This window comes from Oryzias latipes, chromosome 3 (genome assembly GCF_053564925.1).
Source record: "Oryzias latipes strain Hd-rR chromosome 3, Olatipes_Hd-rR_3.1".
Lineage (NCBI taxonomy): Eukaryota > Metazoa > Chordata > Actinopteri > Beloniformes > Adrianichthyidae > Oryzias > Oryzias latipes.
This window is the reverse complement of record NC_136239.1, coordinates 28,180,637-28,198,279: the sequence shown is the minus strand read 5'-3', so window position 1 is coordinate 28,198,279 and position 17,643 is coordinate 28,180,637. Positions and strand designations below refer to the sequence as shown.

The window sequence follows — 17,643 nt, the reverse complement described above, 5'->3', positions numbered from 1 at the left end:
ATTAAAACCCGTCTTCCTTAAATGCTTGAGTTAAAAACTGAAGAAGACTGGAAGCTGTTTGGATGTTCAGAAGATGTTACAGCTGGAGCTCAATAAGTTCCCTGTGTCCGTGTCTCACTCCTGATAGCGAATGCATTGTAACTTTCTGGGGAAGAAGGCATAATAGCTGACTTGTCCTTCTGTTTGTGTGTAGACTCGGCTCATTGTGGAGTTAAGTGGGCTAAAGGTCACACACTCTTATGACAGCTTATTTCCTGTGTCAGGTTTTTCATGCAGAGAAGTATGTTTCTCGTTGCAGCTGTTTTCTGAAAAAGAAATGCTTCAAAACACCAGAGTGTAAAGAGAAGTGCCTTTCAACCCTCAGAACCGATTAAACATGTCTGCCAAAGATTTGATGGATTAACTAGCAGCTATGTTGATCTTTAAAGCCTGTTTAACCTCAGTGCTTTTTCAAACCACACAGCGACACTTGTGACAAACATATTTAAAAGCCTCCTGTTTTTTGGCCCGTTTCCTCATCTCAGGATCCACAGCAGCGTCAGCCCGTCTAACAAATGTTTGGACCTAAAACGTAGAACGGACAAGCATGTGAAGGGGGGAAATTGTATTTAAAGGTTGAAAGGGAGCATGTTCATTTATAGGTAGGTGTGGGATACTTCAACTTGTATATAGTTGTTTTGAGATGATTTCTTTGAGCGATCTGCTCCGTAAATACTCGGATGTGAGACACTACAGAATGTGTCTGGTTGGACATAAACTAAAAAATGGACAGAATTTTTTTCAAACAAGTGGATGACTTCAGCAGTTTTTGAGATCTTCAAACTGTCAAAGTTCAAACCAGAGTACAAAGAACAGAGGAGCTGAACCTGAAGACTTGTTTGTTTTACTGGCTTTGAGCACACCTGAGCTCACTCTCATAAAGACACTTGCTGGGAACCTCTCTGAAAACAGACCGGCTTGGCCTGAGTGAACCAGTCCAGTGTTTTCATTCAGCTGCATGCTAAAGCATAATAACAGATGATGCGCTGCCGCAGCCTCTAATTCTCTGAGAAAGTGAAGACTTTAGCCAGAGAAAACTTTTTTTTTAAAGACCTGTAAAAGAAATAAAAAGGCAAAATAGCAAATGCAACGTAATGGGGGGTTTTAGAGCTGGTGCACTAAAGGGGAACTGAGATTTAGTGTTTTTATAATTTGTCAGGACAAGAATAACATGGTAACAGGTTACAAAAATCAGCAAATTAAAGATGATTTATCAGTTTGTCTGGATAACAACAAGAAGGAGTAGGATTTCTCTTCTTGAAGGCAGCATGCAGCTTTGTGGGAGACTGGATCCAGACACTGGAAATGTTTTTTCATAAGGTTTTGGTCAAGTTCATGTTTCGGAATCGCCGTTCCTGTGAAGATCGAGGTACAACCATACTGCCTTTGAGAGTGCATACACATGCACACACACAGTGCTTTCACATCAGAATAGTCTAGCCGTGGTGCGATTAATTTGGTTTTGCTTCATCAATCACACTCTTGTAGAGGACCAAACCAAGTGGAGATGTCATGGAGATTCATTCGGGGGAAATACTATTTGAAATGAGCACTGACTGAAAAGATAGAAGAACACAAAACTGGCTTGTTCTGCCAGTCTTTAATCTTTTATTGATTGGCAACCTTTTCTTTACTCAAAATGATCCTCTGCCATGGACTGTTTTTGGTTTACTTTGCTCTTTCTGTCTGTTTGCGTTCGTACTGTAACAAACCACACCAGCGTTCCCCTACAGATAAACCAACTCCATGGGAGGGACCAGGAATTGTTGATTGGTCATCATTCAGATGAGCATTCACACACCTGACAAACAAAGTACATTATATTAGAAAGTAAATAGGAATAACATTCTAGACAGAAATCGCCCTAAAAGACAGCGAGTTCGCAGAACAACTCCAGACTGAGTCACTGTAAACAAACTGTTTCCAAACTTTGTGGTTATGCAAGAGGCTGACTGGGAAGGCCGTCATGTGTCATTTGGTAGGGGGTCTGTTTGTGCTCATGAGCAGAGCAGGGGTCATGCCTCATCTTGGACTGGAAAACAAAGCCTTGACACTCTTGATAATATTAGGATAGTAATGAGATGACAGACTTTGTTCTGCCTAAATCCTCTGTTCTTTGCCTGAAACAGATCATCTTCCTGTTGGATAATCTCATACCGAATTGGTGAAAATATCTGATAAAAAGCCTGTCTGTCTTGTTGTCCTCAGTTTACTGAAACTGAAGTGACGGTGACGCATTTAGCTGCAGCTTCGCTGTAAATTCTTCAATATGTGGCAATGTATTGACGCTGCAGTTTTTTTTAAAGCTGCTTCCCACATAATTAAGATAAATGACATTTTAAAAGTGTTACCACAGCCCTGCAGCCTTTTTTTATTGTAACACATTCCTTATGCTTGCACTTGTTTTGTCATCTGCAGAAAGATTGTCTCTTAATTCCACTATAAATTTGACCAAGAAAAATGCTATTATGCTGCAAAATAACAACACTTTTTAAAAACTTTTAAATGGGAATTATAAACAAATTCATTCAAATTAAACTCATGGATAGTCCAGTATCATGTCAAATGACTGATTGTTCTCCAGTTTGTATATAGCAGAGGATTTGCTATTTAGATTACACTTTTGCAAAGATGAAAAACTTTAGAAAAACTATAATTTACAGTAAAAGGACACAGAAGAGAAAAGAAAATGTTACCTTTGTTGGATCACGTTTGTGTTAAACCTTTCTTTTTGTCTTTTCATTTCAGCCTTACCAGCAGGATTACATCTAGCCTTACTTTTGTGCGTGTGTGTTTGTGCACGCGCGTGTTTTAAAGTTACATAATATTAGGAAGAGCCAGGGTGACATCAGTGTTGACTCTTTACGGGCAGCGCTGATATACTATCCTCACTTTCCTAACAGGCTATAAATCCAGTCATTGTGTGCGGATAAGCAGCTGCTGTGGGTGATTTTATACCTATTAAAGTTTAGTGAAAGGCTAGATAAGGCACTGACTGACTGCTGACACAAACAAAAAGAAAGAAGTGTAACAATGTTAAAGAAAAGTGTTCTATTGGGGATAAAGTTATTTTTTGATGAACAGAGAAAGAAGAAACAGCATCAATGGGTTATAATGCAAAAAAAACCCCACATTTTTGTTGGAGAACAAAAATGACTAAAATCAATAAAAATAGCAAAGTTACACAATAATTAAACCATGTTAGAACACAAAAGACCTGATAGAACAAAAGAAATTGCAGGTTACTTCACGTATAGAGTTTTTAAAATGTGTCTGAATTAAAAGATCATTTCAATACTTTGACTATTCTGTGTGCACCACAAAACAAAAAGGCAGAGACTGGAGTTTGAACTTGATTCCTCAAAAAATGATAAAAAAAGAGAACAAAATACATTACAACAACTAATGCATGGGGGAACCAATCTTTAATTACCAGCAATCCAGACTGCAAGCATTGGCTCATGGACTTTTGGTTTGAAATTGCCCAAATATCTGCAAACAATGTAAATATTAGTCAGATTTGGAGATATTCAAAATATTAACAGCTATTATGGTGAATAGTCAGGTGGCCATAGCCAGTGAAATCACAGAAAAGTATTCAGTTTTTTTTTTTCCCTTAAGCCATTTTTGATGTCGTACAGCGTAGCTTTAAATTCTGTTTTCCTCTCAGTTTGTCTTTAATTGGGAAATAATTCCAAGTTGCCTTCTGGAGCTCGTACCGCCGGTGTTCATTTAAAGAGTCCAGGCTTCAAAACAAACCAAACTGACAGCTTAAATGTCCCCAGAGCATAATTTCCACTTGGATGTTTGAGTTTCCTGTATCAAAGGATGCTAGCTTGCTGTTAATGCTTTTCTCACATGTTGACAATTGTTCATATCACACCGGCCTTTTTGTGGTCTGATTCCGGTAACTTTAACTCTTATCTTAATGCTAACCAGATTCAAACGAACTGACGTATTCTCCTGGAATGCATCTCGATCAAGTAAAGCTACTCCCTGAATTTATTTTATCTCTGCATACAGAGTTTTAGTAGTTTTTTTCAAACATTGTGTCATCTTCTATCTCCATTTTTCTTACCGTATTTTCCCATTAAACATCCTCTGATCTCTCTTATTGTCTGTGTGCTTAAACAGATTGTTCATTTGAGCAACCTGGTGTTGGGGTGTTTAAAAGGCTTCACTGTGTGTTTCTAAAGTTATGTTTAGAGTTGATCAAGTGTGCCTCAGGATATAAAGCAAAAATTAGACCTGCAAATTTCATTTCCTTCAAACCTGCAAGAAGATATCATTACTTTTAGAAATTCGCAGCAAGCTTGATGAAAAGGATTTATTGCACAACAACCGAGCATAAATTGCTCAATAAGTGATGTAAAGCGTTCACTGGAAAATAAAAGCTTTCAGCCATAAAGCGCGCACAGCAGCTGCAGCAGATGTGCCCATGGCCAGTTTACAGGAAAGCTTCGGTTTTTAAATAACAAAACCGATTTGGCGTCTGTCTGCTTCTAAAATCGAAGGGGAAAAAAACACAGCTAAAGAAAATAATTTCTGAGACGGGCGCTTTATATTATTACCAAAGAATCTTTTATGCAGGTTTTTAAATAGTCTTCATGACTAAAAAGGCTGATATTTTGGCTGGAAATGGATTTTGCTGTTTGGATGTGAAACCACAGACAGGATGTGAAGTTTACGAAGACACGTGAACCTGCAAAGCCACACAGGTGTTTTCACTTAAGCTCGTTAAAAGCCCAGCGCCGGCTGAGAGGGTTGGGAGAGACTGAACCTCATGTACTGATGATAAAGGTGTAATTTGTTCTGCTGCAGCAGTGGAACCCAGCTTAAAAGAAGCACTGTGATATTAATCAAATGTGCAGTACACCCACACAGGCACAATCAGAGTGCAGTAAGTGAACACACATGGAACTTTACTGTGGGTTTTTGACTGTTTATTACGTGTATGTTCAATAAATATAAGTCTTGTATTAAGCTGTCTAGTTGCACATTTGAATGGAGCTTTTCATAACACGCGTGTGTTGTACCAGCTGAGAAGGCAGTCAAAATTACTGCTTCGGTTGACCTGATTCCAGCCAAATATGGGACAACATTTGAGTGGGACAAGTTCCAAAACACACAGGTAATTTATGATTCTGATGTAATGTCTGACTTATGACATAAAACATTTTCTTTTTATTGCAATATTACACTGGTTGACTTTCTTAGAGGTACAGGTTCCTCCAGAGTGTTTAACATCATCCTAATATGCAGATTGAAAAGCAACATTGACTGTTCTGCTGATTCATAAAAACAGGTTACTTCGTCATCCTTTTTCTGACAAGACTGTGACAACACAACCCATGCTGCTCATTATCCAAACGACATACACCCTTTCTCACCCAGGTTTTAATCCAGATATAATGAAACCTGAACAGAAATATGGAAACTGGAATTATCAGTCTGAGATTCAAAATCAGGTTTGTTGAATCTCTTAAACCGTAAATCTTAAACAGAGGATGAGGTGTGATCTGATAGCTGGATTTTATTCAGGCTGGGGCTTTGAGTGTAGAGACTGGTTTTTTTACTTGTGTGTCTGGGTTTTCCCCAGATATTGCAGATTTCTCTCACAGTCAAAAAACAAGAACACATAGGTTAATCAGTGATCTTGTGCAGGTAAATGTTCAGGCTTTTTTTGTTTTGTTTTAGTGTGGCACTGATGTGCTTCAACTTAGTCCTGGTGACAACTGTGACCATCCATGTGACCATCAGGACAGATTGTGATGGATGAACTTAAAGACCGGCTCCAATGAAAATGATATTTTTGGTGTTTTTACCATGTTCTTGTAGCATTTTTCTCATAATGGAAGACATGTATAAAGAAAAATATGCATAAAATTGCAATTCTGACTGTTTTTTTTTCCAGATTGTTGTGAATCAGGAGCAGAGGAAAAAGGGCATTCGGAAAAGCCTGTAGGTGTGATGTAGAAGCGGTACGACAAGCCACAAGCTCCCTGCTCTGCTCCTTTCTGATTCATCCACTTGCTGACAAATAAATCTATTAACTCGCCTGAGCATCTGTCTCCCAACTATATGGCTGTATTGCTTGGATATTGCTTGCAATTTTTGTTGCATCCTTAATGTTAGATTGGGATTGTGAGGTTTTTTTAGCTAGCAGGAGAGCATGTCAACAGATAGATGTTGGGAGGTGGGGGCACTGGGACTGCTTTTTCAGATAAAAATTTGATCAGAATAGGTTTTCATGCCAGGTTTGATCACATCTGAATATTTTAAAACAAGAAAAAGGTCCCAGGATCCCTAAGGACCTGCTGCCATCCAGGAGGATCAGGAACACAAACGTAACTTCTGCTACTGGTTTGGACAGTGTCCATAACACCACAATAACAAAGAAAATGAACATGTAATAAATGATATCATTTAGTAAAATGTATCACATTCATGGCAATATTTTCTGTATTTGACACACACACACATCCACCTACACACAAATCACACTTCTGGGAAGCAAATTAGTAATGGATCTAGCCTTTCACACTAGATGTAAAGAGCTGAGACACACATCAGCAGACATACTGGAAGAAACCAACAGGTTTGTAGCAAAAACTTTTATACTTTGCTCAGCAGTGTGAACCGACACCCAGCTGAGCAGGACACAGACCCGGTTTTGTCTGTGCGGATTCAGAGATGCTGCTTCTTTGCACCCCATCGTAGCTCTGTGTTCTCTAACAGTCAGAGATGCGTTGCATTCAGAGCTGGTGCTTAAACTTTTCCCATGGATTGTGGGTCAGGTATAACAACAACAGACCGGTGTGTTTTTGTAGAAGCAGAGAAAGAGATGAGTTCAGAGACTGAGCATTAAAGGAGATGGAAAATACCTAACAAAAAACTGTACTTCTAAAATAATACAGTCTTAACAAACAGAAATTATCTGGGTATCATTTATTAGTTTTTCCTTTTATTTGGAGGAATGTCCTGGTTCACAGGTGTCAGGTTTTTTTTTTCCAAGCTTAACGTCATTTTTTTCATATTTAACTTTGCTCACAGAGAGACAAAAATAAAAAATGAAGATTAGAGTAGGAGTCATAAGACAGCAGTTCATATGATCAAACTATGCCATGCATTGACCGCAAACTTGACACTGCTGTTTCAGCACACTTTCCAAAGCAGTCACAAGATCAAACAGCTCAGGGCTGAATCCAAATCTCTTCAATCACAAGACCTTGAAGGGAGAAAATTTCTCTCTTTGACAAATAAAAAGTTTCTATTTGTCTTTGTTTAAGTTTCAGTGTAAATGGGCACATCTTTAAAAAAAAAAAAAAGCAGTTCAGTTCAGTGCGCAGACTAACTGTTGATTTCAGAAACATTTTCTCCTTCGATAACATTTACTGATCTCCATAAATAGTTTGACGACAGAATTCATTTGAGCCTACTCCTCCTACCCCTCCAACTCAACCAAATCAGGTAACGCTCTGTTCAATTTCAGAATTGAGTCTGCATCTTTCTTACCTGGTTAACTTGATTATTAGAAGGGAAATTGAACCCGTCTCAGGGTTTAAATGAAAGGGAAGGAAAGAGACACAGGTTATGGTTGGTTTGTGGAGTAATGACTTGTTCTCCAGCTTCCCGAGAAACTACTCCAGCTTTTTTGAATCCTGCAAAAATATTCACATAAAAACACATTAAAAAAGTTCTGCCTGCTGTGAACTGGTTTGTATTTTTAGTGAGACTCATTCTCTTGCTCATGGACCAAAAGTAAATTTAGGACAATGAAAATTTACTATAATTATTGGCCACACCCTACTTTCATTATACAATCTTCATGTTTTTCAGCAGTCTCCTGGCCAGTCAAATAGAATTTTAAATTTAAAGTTTAGCTTTGTGAACTTCTTTTTTCTTTTTTACAAAGCTCTCCCCTAAAAACTATTGCAAACAAATAAAACCAAAGTCACATTTCTATTTAAGGAAAAGAAAATATTCTTCTACCAGGTACAAATGTTATTTAGAAAAAGTCAGGATTAGAAACACCTTAAAACACGCTTCTTGAGAAGAATCTTGATAAATCCCTGAAGTTATCTAAACTTATACACACAGGAGAACTAAATTTCAGAGAAAAACGTTAATAGACCCTGCTGTGTGCCATCCTGCCTCTCGTGAGTCATTTGATTCATGATAGCCAGACATGAAAAAGTCCTTTGGCAAGTCGGTCTCACTCTCAAAAGATGGTGAATATAAAGGCTGTAGCTTTCAACTTTGTTTATTTTTAATAACAATAAAGACTGTCAATTAAAAAGAAAAAAGATCAACAATTTTATGGCAAGCTAATTGTTCAAAAACATTGCGTTTTAAAATTAGTTTAAATCTATGTACAATCATTAGCTGGGATTAGCTGCAGTTAAGGTGGAAATGATTTCATTCTTATTTTAATTTGACATTTGATTTGAATAAACATCTTGTCTTGATTTTGTTACCTGACAAGTCTCTCTTTACCTTTGATTTGATTTGATTTGATAAACAAATAAATCCCCTCATTCCCCAAATCTAAAAACATACAAAACCACACTTAAAATTAGTATTATGTTAACCTGTTTTTAATTTTAAAAACAGTAAATAAGATTTTAGAAGCAAAGTTAATAACTGCATCCACTTTCAGAACTTTTTAAATTACATTTCTTGAAATTATTATTTAGATCTGATTTAGATAGTCTGTGTGATCTACACCAGACTCTGAAGGTCCAAAAACAACACGTGAGATTTTAAAGAATTTTTTATAAACCCGGTTGGAGATCTACTCCTTTCTATGACAAGATTGAAGCTCTCTGATGGATATCTTAGACAAAAGGGAAAGACCAAGACTGAGTCAGTGACGAAACAATGGAAAAAAACAAAGTAAATCCGGATATGTTTAGTAAAGGGTGATTTTAATGTAGAAGTTAAAAGTAATGGACACAGAAGAAGGAAAAAAAAGTACAACAAACCACAAAATTAACCTATACAGTTACACATTAAAAAGTTTTTGTGTCTTTGTGGGATTTCAATCAGAGACTGGGGTCAAGGGTGAATTTCAAGCAGAGAAAGCACAAAAGATGAGGAAACACCAGATGATGTAAGAGCTGCAGTATGTCTGCTGATCAGATAGAGGCTTGTTTCTCGTTTCCTTTATCTCAAGCTTAAAAGTGTTATGTGTGTTTTTTGGGCTAAACCTGTGACTGTGTGAGTGTGTGTGTGTCAATTATTGCGTTCATTTGAGGTTCATGTGAAATGAGGGGCATTGATAGACCCAGAAGCAGCACAAAAGCCCAAGTCAACTAAATCATCTGATCCTTTTAATTTACTTTAAGCACAATTTGTTCCTAAGAACAAAAATATATTTTAAATACATCACTTGGCATCACGACTTGTAGGTTTTCCAACCTGTCACAATAAAAGGTTGGATGATCACACGTGAAAACCACACTTTTGTTGATTTTTTTTTGTAACTTTGTGTTTTAAAATTTCACCCTAAAGAAAGCTTTAGCATTTGATGTGTGTACTTACTGAGCTCCACACGTACAAGTCTGTGCAGCATCTGGGCTGCTGTTATAAAGGAGAAAACTGAAGCTATCTGCCCAGATGGAGGCTGATTTGAATAATATCTGGAAGATCTCACTCCTCTACTTTCTTTCTCACGCACATCTCCTCCAGATAAAATCCAAAATGGAGTTTTTTCAGCAAAACCAGAACAGAAAAACATGTCACGTATATAAAGTTTTATGTCCTCTCCTTGTCTAAGATAAGACTTTAAATTAATGCAAATGGCTCTCTTAGCTATAATTTTAGATTTAATATGCAATTCTGATCACCTGGTGTGTTATGATTCTTTCTGTCTTAGCAAATCAAACCAAAGTTGATTTGTATATCACTTTTATAACACAAGGTACTCAAAGTGCTTTACATTATAAAATGTAAAAACAAAAGAAGAAGAGAAACAAATATGTAATTAAAAACCGGCACACTGCCCCCCCCCTTACACACAAACATACACATATACTCACTCGCTGTGATTAAAGACAAACCTGGCTTTGTACTGAGGTTGGGGAAACGATGTTTTGGGGTCCTGTCCACATCAGTGACACCCCACCCAGGTTCACAGAGTCCACTACCACAGGACCCCCCAGATCCAGACAAGGAGCCGGACCTGAGAGATCCCATTGCAGCGACCCCGCTCACTAAGAAGGGTCCATCACCGATGTGGAGGATCCCTCGGAGGAAAACAACTGGAATTGCAGTTAAATGTAAAAGGAATAAAATACAAGATAAAAAAAATTAAAAAAGAAAATAAGTACATAAATCAACCTTAGTAGACATATAAAATGGTAAAAGTGACTAAATACATTAAAATGAACAAATAAATTGATTTAAAAAATAAATTAAGAAATAGCTATATACACATACACATTTTATCAAATTGATAAGAGAAAATAAAAATATCCAATAAATACCTAAATTTAAATTGAACCTTGGGGGACCCCACAACTGATTTCAAAAATCTTTGAGGAGCATGTATCCATACTTACATAAAATCTTCGATCTGTGAGATAGGAATAAAACCACTTCATAACGCTACTAGAGTTGCCCAAACCTCTCAGCCTGTTGAGTAAAATACTGTGATCTACTGTGTCAAATGCAGAAGTCATATCCAGTAGTACCAGGACTGAAAGTTTCTGAGAGTCTAGGTTGCATCTAATGTCATTTACTATTTTTACAAGGGTCGTCATGTGGTTTGTGTCATGGTTTGGGTTTCTTTTGTCTTGGTTTTTGCTTTATTTCTTGTTCTGTCATGTTTGGTTCTGTTTCCTGTTTTATTTTGAAAGGTGTTCTGTTTTGTCATGTTCCTGAGTTTTACTTCCTTGTCCCTATCTGTCCTGATCTTGTTCACCTGTGTCTTGTCTGCCCTGTCTGTATTTAAGTCTCGTCTCTCCCTTCCTCTTGTGCTGGTCCATTAACGTCACTAACGTCTTTAAGGTCGCTTTGTCCCTGACTCCCTTCTTGCCATGTTTCATGCTTTGCCACAGTGAGTTTAGTTTTGTTATCCTGCTCTGCAGCGCTTTTTGTTTGTGATTAAACACCTTTCCTTGGAACCGTGTGCCTCCTGCCTCTGCGACTGGGTCCTACCTGCTCACCAGCCTTCCCCACCTGACAGTTTGTCCTAAAACCAGACTGATATTTTTCAAGAATGTTATTCTTATTTGAAAACTCACTGAATTGGATTAAAACAGTTTTTTTTTCAATCATTTTACTTAGAAATGGTAAGTTGGATACTGGACGATAATTGTTATAGTTGTTTGGATCTAAGTTGGTCTTCTTCAGATGAGGCCTCACCACTGCTGTTTTAAAGGCAGCAGGGAAGACACCAGTCTGAAGAGACCAATTTACTATATTTAAAAGCTCAGACTCAAAAAGGTCATAAAATGTTTTCTTCAACGATGTGGGGATTGGGTCTAAAAGGCAGGTGGTTGGCTTTAACTGGGAGAGAACTGGGCCAAGTGCCACAGCGTCAACCAGGAAAAAACTTTCCAGTGTTTCCTCCGATGAATCCAATGCTATAGATTCATTAAAATCAACACATTTGTGAGTTAAAAGACTAGACCTAATAGCATTTAGTTTACTCCTGAAGTGGTCTGCCAAACTCTCACATGTAGCATCTGATGGTGCTATGAAGGACCTCTGAGAATTTCTTCTAGTTGGAGTGTCTATTGTTTTAAAGAGAAATTTAGGGTCATTTTTGTTTTGTAGGATTAAGTTTGAGAAGTTTAGGGTTCTAGCTTTTTTTATTGCATGGTTGTACATCTTTTGCTTTTTTTTTTGAAAATGACATGATGTACAGTTAATTTCGTTTTTCTCCACCTCCTCTCCGCTCTCCTGCATTTGCGTTTCATGGCTCTGATCGATTCGTTTCTCCAGGGTGCTGTAGCTTTAGTTTTCACCGTTTTGGTTTTAATTGGAGCTACAGCATCAATGGCTGACTGCAGTTTGTTGTTAAAAGGTTCAACTATAAAATCACATGATGCAGGTAAAATTTGAGCGGGAGTTTGATGTAAAACTTTGATGAAATTTGATGCCACGTCAGGAGTAATGTAACGTTTCCTCACAGTTCTCGCTGGAGCTTCCTGTCGTGTAAAACTGGTGATGTTAAAAAATATGCAATAGTGATCTGACACAGCCATGTCAACAACAGGGGACACAGTGCAGGACAGACCATGGGTTATGACCAATTCTAGAGTGCGCCCCCTGCTGTGGGTAGGCTGTGTGACATGATGTGTAAAATCCATGCAATGCAAAAGGTTAAGAAACTCATTTACATGTGCATCACTATCTTTATCCACATGTAGGTTAAAATCACCAGTTATAAGAACTCTACTATATTTACAGTGTATAAATGATAAAAAAAATCAGAAAATTATTTAATAAAACAGGAGGGAGGCTGTGGTGGTCTGTAAACAGTAACACATAAAATAGGCGGGCTGTTAAAAGAAAATGCATGATGTTCAAATGAGGAGTAACCATTTCGCGTAATGGTTTTTGTTGCAAATGAGTCACAAGCACTCAATGCTTGATTTATCTCCCCTAGTAGAAAATAAAAAGTTAAAATTTAGTGGGGAAGCCTCAGTGAGAACAACAGGAGCATCAGTACCAGGCCAGGTCTCAGTTATAAAAAAGTTAATCTATGTTGTTATCTAAAATGAGCTCATTCACAATAAAAGATTCATTTGAAAGAGAGCGAATGTTTAAAACAGCAAACTTTAAGGCCGTGTGTGAGTGCAGATGGATTGATTCATCTTTTTTGTCCGGTAATAAATGTGTGAATGTGATGAAGTTAATCTGAATCTAGGCAGCGGGCCCGACGCAGCAGGACAAGCGGGAGTTGGCGGTACACCTGTTGCGCGAGGGGCAGCGGCCGATGAGGGGGGCGAGCCGCCAGGAAGAGGAGAGGTGGCGGCGCTCATCGCAGCACCTGCCGCGGGGGGAGACGCAGCGGGCTGTGAACGTGACGCCCCGGTCGGGACCGCAGATGGAAAGCTCGGATTGTTTGATCCCGCGAGGACGTGGGTTCCGTTCGTGAGGCGGCGGGTGTGTCAGGGCGTCTACTCACTGCGTCTCACGAGCTGTCGACGTTTGGCGGGCGATGAGCCACCAGTATGCAGCAGCAGCCATCTCAAACCCATAATCAATGAAAATTACATCAATTTTCATTGATTATCCTTAAATATTTTAGCCTTTGTTTCTACTTTAAATGTCTTCTTTAGTTAACTCTCCAAATTTCTTTTTCTGACTGATGCTTGTTTGTAAGCAGAACCATTGAAGAAAGAAAGAAAAAACTCACTCTAAAAAAGGACCACAAATTAATAAATGACTCAATCTGTATATTTGTCACATTTTGAATAAATGAGCAACTGTGGTAGTAAAAAAAAAAAACTGAAGTGAAATTTTGGAGCCAATCTGAAGAGGTCAAATGTTGTCAAGAGTCAACGAGTTCAGACAAAGTTTACACAGAAAAAGGAAGCCCAGAGGAAAAGAGAGATCACTGGACAGAGGAAGGAAAACGTGAGCTGGAAAGAAGAGGAGCCGTGTGGAGAAACATGAAAAAAGGGCACTGGAAAGGTGACAGGGACACTAGGAAAGAAGAAAAGAATTGTGGGAGTATTCTCCAACCTATGCTTCAAGCTCAGCGACATGCGCATTATCAGAGGATGTGTCTGCTGCTGACACACTGATGCATCCTGTCAGCAGCAGAACAGCTGACGGTGACATCTCCTTACCTTCCCTCTGTGTGCGTCAGCAGTAAGGCTCACTCTGATAACGCAGGGGTCTTGGCTTCTCCATGAATGTGCACATTTGAGTATGTGACCCTGATTGCTGGATGGTGTTTGAACAGTGGCAACACCCTTCAAAGGAATTTCTCCATTTTTTCAGGCTAAAGCTAACTAAATACATGTTGCTGCATTTTTTTTTTCCATTCAGAGAAAGAGACCTTTGTGTACCTGGAATCTGATGAACAGTCTAAACAAGAGATAACTCACAGGAAAAGGGTGACAGGCTGCCAGCAGGGCGCTCAGCCTCCATGCACCTGCTCAGTCACATGAGCCAAACTGTATCAAAACAGATTTTATTATCATTTACTTTGAATAAATTTTGTCTACATGCAAATGATGTTAACTCCCCTTTTGGTCTGATGTTTTTTGCTATGTGGCTGCTGAAAGTTCGATGTGGCAGTAATTTTGAAGTTGGATATTGTTTTTTTTAAACAGGGCTTGGGAATTTGATTTATTTTTCCACAACTCAATGGATGACCTTCACATGAATGTTATCTAGGGGAAACATTTCCAAGTGCAGTTCTTAAAGACCTGAGACAAGATTAAAATGTTGACATAAACTCTATTATTGTGAACCGTCAAGTTAGAGTCAGAGGTCAAGGGGACCCAAAAACAGAGGTCTGGCCTCTTCTTGCATTGTTATTCTACCCCCCCCCCCCCCCCCCCCCCCCCCCCGTGATCATCCTCCAACTTCCTTAACCCCCTTTTTCTCCCTTTTGGTTGGTACCCTTACCCCCGTCTCTAACATCCCCATTTCTTCTTCTCTCTTCCTCTTTTTCGCGTGGTCCAAGAAAAAAGAAAATAATCAACATACATTTTCTATACACCTTGTGTGTCTAAAGATTCATAGACTCCTATTGTAATAGTAAAATCTGTCCAACACAAGAAGCCTTTAGCTCTTATCTGTTTGCTGTTGGACAGGACAAGTAAAAAAAAAAAATAGACATAGGTCTGCAACCCTAAAAACTCAAAGAGCCATTCGGGTCAATTTCTCACCTAACACAACCCAGTGAGAATCATACACTAGAACGCATTTATCTGCATTTCTATTGTTGTTACTATTATGATAAAAATAAATAAAACAAACAAAGAGATTTTTTAATGAAATATGAACGAGTTTATAATTTTTGACAGAAATTTACATGACTTCCTTTCAAAATAAAAGACACCCTGTAACACATAGGTTCATCTCAGTGCAGCAAATGTAGTCGTAGGTAGTTTAATGGTTGCAGAAAAAATAAAAAGAAACTAAACTAAATATGGTTTAATATATCATTGTTGGTGCTTCTTAGCCAGAAATTCTTAAATCTATCAAACTAAAATGAAATCAGAGTTAATTCATCTCTTTAACTGTTTGTGAATAAAGTTAAATAGTGTTTGACTTCTCTTTTTTGTTTTGCTTTATGTGTTGTATAGTCTAAAAACTGTTTTTTTTAATTGGAAAACATTTTCTTCAAGCAGAGAGTCACAAAGGAACAGATTGCAGTCCCCCGCTCTAAGAAAAGGTTCAGATCAAAACCTTGCATTGTGGCATACCCAGAGATCTAGACAGTGCTGAAATCGCAGGTCTGTGCACATTTTGGAAGAACTTCAGACCAAAAGCATCAGAAAACAGCCATTCAGAAACTAACAAGTGGATTGTTTCGGTGCTCCAAATGTCCTCACGAGTGCCAGCTAAAGGATGGAGCAGCACCTGACATTATGGTTTTTGCTGGTCAACCACAGGTTCTCCATCTTCTTGCATCCTAGACCGGTCATGAACTGATACCGTTTCTGCATTTCAGCTGCAGGAAGGTTTGGGCGTTTATCACAGCTGTCAGTAGGTGAGGAGCGAGGTACCAGTCCATCCCAGGCTCTCGCAGAAACACTTGTGCTCACTCCTGCGGAGCCTTTCAAGCTGCTGGTACATGATTATGAAAGATAAACAGCCAAAGCCTCAAACTGTTTAGCAGCTGAAATCCCAGATGGTGCAACACGGGAAAAACACTTTTTTCTAAACTCCAGCTGCGGGTTTGGTTTCCAAACAATGTTGTAAAAAGGAAGGACGATCATGAAAGCCACGGCAAATGTTTTCGCTCCACTTTAGCCATACAGGCAAAAAAATAATAGTAATTAAAAGAGCTTTTAGGACATTTCATGTGTTGCCAGTTAAAATATGTTGTGCTTGAGTGCAGACATTGGTGAATATTTAGACAACTCCTGAAGCAGCAGATTACAGGTTCAGGTCTGGATCGTTTTTCTGGTTAAACTCCGGTTTTGACTGCACGGCTGTGACCGCTGGAATGTGTGTTCTTATTTGTAACTTTGCTACTGTCTGTGTAATGAGAGGGCAACGGGGCCAAAGCAGTTTTGGGAGCGAGGGCAGACGGCTAAATAAGCCTGCAGGTCTGGAGGAATGCCTTCAGTGCCTCAAACCCTGCTTGCTATTGTGGTTTAGCTGCGGCTCAGGTTAAATGGACGTCTGCATGCAGAGCTCCAGCCCAGCACGGTCATCTATCAGGTCAAGGAGAATAGAAAGAAAGGTGTCTTTTCTTCGCTTTTGACAAGTTCTGCAGTGTTTTTCCAGTAGCCTCTCTTTACAGCAGCACCAGACAGTGTTGGCAACTCTTCTCAAAGACAGGATGCAATTTAGTAACAGTAATTTCACACTCTTACTCTGCCGCAAAAGCAATGTGGACAACGGAGCAGATGCTCGATAAAACTAAAGACAAAACAGCCACATTCATCGACACAGTGGAGTCTATTGGCCTTTTCGTTCGTGTCTTGGTTTCAGCATAAATAACCTCTGCAGCCTCCCATTGAAGTAACTAATCTGTTCCAGCAGAACAAGAAACATCCTGTTAAATAATCTGTGCTCTCGTGTTTGTGTGTTGGAGGACATTTTTAGCTCCCAAGGACAGAGCGTGTTTCCTGTCTTGCTTTCTATTGTTCCTGCAGTGTCAGTGATCTTCAGTAAATGGTACAGCAGAAGAATAACTAAAAACTAAAGCCATCCCAATATAGAAATGACACAACTTTTAATACATTTCCCATAAAAGCTGAAATCAGAATCAGTAAAGGAAGGGAATAAGGGTAAATTCATTGGTGCTTGATCTGGTGTCAAAGGTGTCAGTTGGAAACTGGAGGAAACTCCCAACAGCGCCAAAGAATAAACTGTTTTTACTCCCATCTGGAGGTCAGTACTAGTACTACAGGTGGAAGTAAATGTGTGTCTATTTGACACTACAGAGCCCTGGAAAGTGACATTAAAAAAACAAAAATAAAATAAACGATAAGAATTGTGGGTGAAATGTGTATTTTGTGGCCAAAAATGAGCATTTTGTGCACACAAATTTGTATTTTGTGGGGACAAATTAGTATTTTAACATCTTTAAAACCTACAAATTAGTTCCCACAAACTACAAATTTATAGAGAAAAAAGGCTCATTTCTGGCTCACGAACTATTAATTTGTGCACACAAAATGCTAATTTATTCGCTCGAAATACTAATAAAACACAAATTGATGCACACAAAATGCTGAGGGGCTCAGAATGCTCACTTGTGAATAAAAAAAAAACGAATTTGCCCAAAATGCTTATTTGTGGCCACAAAATGCTAATTTATTCCCTAAAAAGTACTAATTAAATACTTATGCCTACAAAAGGCTAATTATTGTCCCACACAACGTTCTTTTCCTCAAAATAATAAAATGCTTGTTTATGTGTACAAAATAAAATGCTAATTTGTGCGCAGCAAATAACCAT

At 38.6% G+C, this 17,643-nt stretch overlaps 1 long non-coding RNA gene across 1 annotated transcript; it reads left to right on the top strand.

Moving 5' to 3' along the window:
• The first annotated feature begins 10,987 nt into the window (after window positions 1-10,987).
• Window positions 10,988-14,241, top strand: LOC110013365 (uncharacterized). Its single transcript, XR_002288512.3, has 2 exons — window positions 10,988-11,098; window positions 12,917-14,241. It is a non-coding gene; the product is annotated as an uncharacterized LOC110013365 (long non-coding RNA).
• Window positions 14,242-17,643: the final 3,402 nt, after the last annotated feature.